We start from the raw sequence: 6,000 nt of genomic DNA on the forward strand, positions 1-6,000 counted from the left end.
ATTCATTTAGGCGTTTTTTACATAACAATCTTACAAAACACTCAAAATACTTGTTTTTTGGTAATGTTATTCTGTTTCTCCATAAACGATGTTTTCTATGTTTTTTTTTTATCGTTTTGGTAAGTAGGACACTCAAAAGAAACGTTTTCTTAATGTTGTTTTGTATTCCCATATCAGGTGATTTGTATGCTTTTTAGCATTTTTGTGCCTAACACGCTGAAGAACACATTTTAGATACGTTTCTGAAATCTCGTTTCCTTTCCCCAAATAGGGGGCTTTACATGCATTATGGCGTTTTAATTCATAACAATGTGAAAACATTGAAAATTTACGTTTTTGGTAATGTTATTTCATATAGAGTGTTATTCATGCATTTTAGCGACTTCGTACCTAATATGTAAAAAAAAAAAAAACACCAATAGTACACATGTTAGTAACGTCTTTTCATTTTCCCATTTAAGATATTATATATGCATTTTGGCGTTTTTCTACTTAACTAACTCAGAAACACTCGAAATATTTGTTTTTGATATTATTTCTCCATTTTTTTTTTTTCATGCGATTTAGCGTTTCGGTACGTAAGAAAGAAAAACAATGAAAACACACGTTTATGGTAAAGTTCTTTTGTTTTCCTTTATAGGGTGCTTTCCATGCTTTTTAGCGTTTTGGTGCCTAGCACGCCAATAAACATTCAAAAAGCACTTTTCTGGAAATCGCGTTTCCTTTCCTCATATAGGGTACAAAAACATGTATTAGTAGTGTTTTCGAAAACGCCAAAGTGCATGCAAAGTAAACTATACGGGAGAAACAAACAAAAACGTGTCTTTTGAATGTTTTCAGCTGTTTACGTACCAAAACACTAAAATGCATGGAAAAGAAACTTCATGGAGAAACAAAATATTATTGCCAAAAACGTGTATTTTGAATGTTTTTAAGCTTATTACGTACCAATACGCAAAAATTCATCCATTTCATTTTATTTCGGTGCTTTTCAACGTTAGCACCAAAACTCTAAAGAGAATGGAAGACACTCTATATAAAAATCAAAACAACATTATCAAAATGGTGTCTTTTGAGTGTTTTTGAGCTTCTTACGTTCCAAAATGCTAAAACGCGTGCACAATAGCCTTTATCGGGAGATATTACCAAAAACGTATGATTTAAGCGTTTTCCAGCTTTTTAGAAACCAAAACGCCTAAATATATGTACTAATCACGTGTTTCAGTATTTTATTACCTAAGAAGCTCAAAAACACTTATAATATACGTTTTTGGTAATGTTTTTCTGTTTTTCATATGTGGTATTCTGTATAGATTGTCGTATCTAACATGAGGAAAAAACCCATTTGTTTGGTTAATGCTTTTTTCTCCATATAGAGTGATATTCACGTGTTTTAGTGTTTTCGTACATAAGTTAAAAAACACTCATAATAATATTTTTTCTTAATAACTTTTAGTTTGTCAATGTCCGTTAATTTGTGTGCATTTTGGCGTTTTCGTACCCAACAAGCTCAAAAACACTCAAAACACACATTTTTGGTAATGTTCTATTTCACCATAAAGGATGTTTTGCACGCTTTTTAGAAATTTAGTACGTAAGAAGCTCAAAAACATTCAAAGGACACGTTTTCGATGTTATATATATATATATATATATATATATATATATATATATATATATATATATATATATATATATATATATATATATATATATATATATATATTTTTTTTTTTTTTTTTTTTTTTTTTTTTTTTTTTTTTTGTTGGGGTTGGTTTCTAATATTCTCAAAACACTGAAATGACACGTTTCCGGTAATATAATTTTTTTTACATCAAATAGTGTGCTGTCTGCATTTTGGCGTTTTGGTAGCTAATGATCGGGAAAACTCTCAAAAAACGCGTTTATAGTAATGTCCTCTTTCTCCATAAAGGGTGTTTTTCATGCGTTTTAGAGTTTTAGTACGTAAGAAACTGAAAAACACTCATAAGACAAGTTTTTGTTAATATTGATTGCTTTTCCTATACAGGTTGTCTTGCATGCACTTTGGTGTTTTTGTATCTAACAAGCTCAAAAACACTCAGCATACAAGTTTTTCGTAATGTTGGTCTGTTTCTTTATGTATGGTGTTCACTATGCTTTTAGGCATTTTGGTACCTATCATGGGGAAAAAACTCATAAAGTACGCTTTTGGTAATGTTGTTTTGTTTCTGCAAATATAGTATTATTTACGTGTTTTAGACTTTTGGTATCTATGAAGCTGAAAAAGACATAATACGCCTTTATGTTAATATCGTTTCATTTACCTATATAGGGTAATTTGCATACATTTTGGCGTTTTGTTACCTAACAAGCTAAAAAAATCTCAGAACATACGTTTTTGCTAATATTGTTTCGGACATCTTTCATCGTTTCGGTACGTAAGAAGCTCAAAAACACTCGATTTTGTTAAGGTTATCTCGTTTTCCCATATAGGGTGTTTTCCTTGCTTTTTAAGCGTTTTGCTGCCTAATATGCTCAAAACACCTAAATGACAAATTTCTGGTGATGTTTTGCTAGTGGTTTTGTTAATGTTTTTTTTTTCCTCATATAGAGTAATATTCACGTGTTTTAGTGTTTTGGTACATAAAAAAAAATAATAAAAACGCTCATAATACACGTTTCTGTTAATATCGTTTCGTTTCCTCAAATAGGGTCCTTTGCATGCAATATGGGGTTTATGGGGCAATATGGGTACCTAACAAGTTAAAAGACTGAGATAAGAATTTTTTGCTAAAGTTTCCCATAATGTTTCTTTGCTCACATTTTAGTGTTTTGTACTCTCAAAAACACTAAAAAGAAACATTTATGACAATGTTGTTTTCTTTTCTCATATAGAGCTATTTTCATGCTTTTTAGCTTTTTGTTGCCTAATTTGCTCGAAAATTTCCAAATGGCACTTTGCAGGTACTATCTTTTAGTTACTCCAGACAAGGTATTCTACATGCATTCTGTCGTTCTGGTACCTAACTTAAAAACACTTAAAACACACGTTTTTTTTTTTTTTTTTTGTTCTATTTCTCAGTAAACTGCGTTTTCAATCCCTTTTAGAGTTTCGGTACGTACGAAGCTGAAAAACACCCAAAAGATATGTTTTTGGTAATATTTATTTTTTCTTCTTCTATAGGGTGCTTTGCGTGTACTTTGGCGTTTTGATAACTAACAAACTCAAAAATATTCATAATATATGTTTGTGATCATGTCGTTCTGTTTCTTCACATAGGGGGCTTTATACGTATTTTGGCGTTTTGGTCCCTAACATGGAGAAAAGCACCCATAATACACGTTTTTCGTAATGATTTTCTGTTTCTTCATATAGAATGCTATTTACGTGTTTTAGCGTTTCGTTACATAAGTAGCTGAAAAACAGCATTAATATCTTTTCTTTTCCCCATATCTGAAACTTTGCATGCATTTTGGCGATTAGTTATCTAACAAGCTCAAAAACACTCAAACACAAGTTTTTATTTAGTTCAGTTATCGTTTTATTTGTGGGTTTTAGCTTTTTGGTACTTAAGGAACTAAAAAACACTAATAATACATATTTCTCGTAATGTCCTTTCGTTTCCCAAACATAAGGTTCTTTGCATGTATTTAAGCGTTTTTATAGATAACATGATCAAAAACACTCAAAGTACATGTTTTTGGTAATGTAATTCTGTTTGTACATAAAAGGTGTTTTGCATGCGTTTTAGCTTTTTGGTATGTAATGAGCTAAAAAAAACACCTAGAGGAAAGTTCTTGGTAAAAGATGGTTTTATTCCCATGTAATGTGATTGCCCTGCTTTTTAGTGGTTTATTGCCTAACACGCTGAAAAAAACTGGAAAGACATTTTCTGGTAATATTATTTTTTTCCCACATAAAGCTAGTTTCGCATGGAATTTGGGGTTTTGGTAACTAAGAATGTGAAAAACACTCAAAATACAGGCATTTAGTAAGGTTGTTCTGTTTCTTAATTAAAAGTGTTATTCATGAGCTTCAGCATTTTGGTATGTAAGAAACTTTTCTAATACACACATTTGGTAAGGTAGTTCTATTTCTCAATTAAAAGTGTTATTCATGAGTTTCAGCATTTTGGTATGTAAGAAACTTCTTTATGTACACGAGTTTTTGAGTTTTCTTGCCTTGCGGTTCTTGTGAAACTATAAAACACTCACTATACAAGTTTCTCGTAATGTCCTTTTCTGTCCTAATATAGAGTGCGTTTCATCCATTTTCGCATATTTTTTGTAGGTAACAAGCTCAAGAACACATCAAAATATATCTTTTTTGTAATGTTATTCTATTTCTTCATATTGGTTGATTTGCATCCGTTTTAGCGTTTTTCTACGTAAATCACTGAAAAGACACGTTTTCAGTTATATTGTTGAAATTGCTAAGAAAAAAACACTCAAAAGACAGGTTTCTGGTAAAGTCGAGTAATTTCTCCATATAGGTGGCTTTGCATGCACTTCAGGATTTGGTACATAACTCCGGAGAAAAGATAAAATTATTTTTTTATAATGATTTTTTTTTTTTTACAAAATTTCCCTGAATTTTTCCAGAATTTTGGTATCTCGGTATCTATGAAGACGAATAACAATTTTTTTTTTTTTTTTCTCTCTATAAAGTGTTATTTGTGAGTTTTAGCTTTTTGGTACTTAAGGAACTTAAAAACACTCATAATACACGATTTTCGTAATGTCCTTTTCTTATACAAACATAGGGTAACATGATCAAAAACACTCAAAATACATATTTTTGGTAATTCTGTTTCTCCATAAAGGGTGTTTTTCATGCGTTTTAGCGTTTTGTATGTAAGGAGTTAAAACAAAATGAAAGGAAAGTTCTTCGTAAAAGTTGGTTTTATTCCCAAGTAATGTGATTGTTCTGCTCTTTAGTGCCTTGTTGCATATCACGCTCAAAAATACTCAAAAGACATTTTTCTGGTAATGTCATTTTTTTCCCGCATAAAGCTAGTTTTGCATGTAATTTGGCAATTTCGTAACTAAGAATGTGAAAAAAACACTCAAAACACACAATTTGGTAGGGTATTTCTGTTTCTCGGTTAACCCTATATAGGAAAACAAAAGAAAAAACGCTTAAATTCATGCAAAATACACTTCATGGAGAAAAAGAATGACATTATTACAGTGTTTCGAGCTTGTTACGTAGAAAAACGCTAAAATGCATGGAGAGTAACCTACATATGGAAACGAAAAGACATTACGAGAAACGTATATTATGAGTATTTTTGAGGTTCTTAAGGTACAATAACGCTAAAACGCATGAATATCACTCTATATGTAGAAACCGAACAACATAAACAAAAACATGTATTTTAAGTGTTTTCACTTTCTTAGGTAACAAAACGACAAAATGCACGCAAAGCACCCTATATATTTAGGGAAAGGAAATAACATTTCCAGAAATGTGACTTTTAAATGTTCATAAGCGTGTTAGGCATCAAAACGCTAAAAGGCATGAAGAGCACTCTTTGTGGGAAAACAAAACATTAGCAAAAAAGTGTTTTTAGGCACTTCCATACCAAAACGCTAAACCGCGTGCAAAACATCTTTTCTTGAAGAAACATAAGAACATTACCAAAAAAAGTATTTTGAGTGTTTTTGAGCTACTTGCGTACAAAAATGCCAAATTACATGGAAAGTACACTGTATGGGGAAACGGAGAAACGTAATGAGGAACGTATGCTTTTGAGCTTCTTAGGTGAGAAAACCCGAAAACGCATGAACGTGGAGAAACATTGGAGACGTGGAGAAACAATAACATTTCAAAAACCATGTATTTCACATTGTTAAGTACTAAAACGCCAAAATGCATGCAAAACAACCTCTGGGAGGAAAAAAAGCGGGATTTTCCGAAACGGGCCTTTTAAATGTTTATAAGTGTCCTATACTAAAAAAAAAATAAAACATGGAAGGCATCCTTTATGTGAAAACAAAATATTATTACCAACACCG

This window comes from Scylla paramamosain, chromosome 36 (genome assembly GCF_035594125.1).
Source record: "Scylla paramamosain isolate STU-SP2022 chromosome 36, ASM3559412v1, whole genome shotgun sequence".
Lineage (NCBI taxonomy): Eukaryota > Metazoa > Arthropoda > Malacostraca > Decapoda > Portunidae > Scylla > Scylla paramamosain.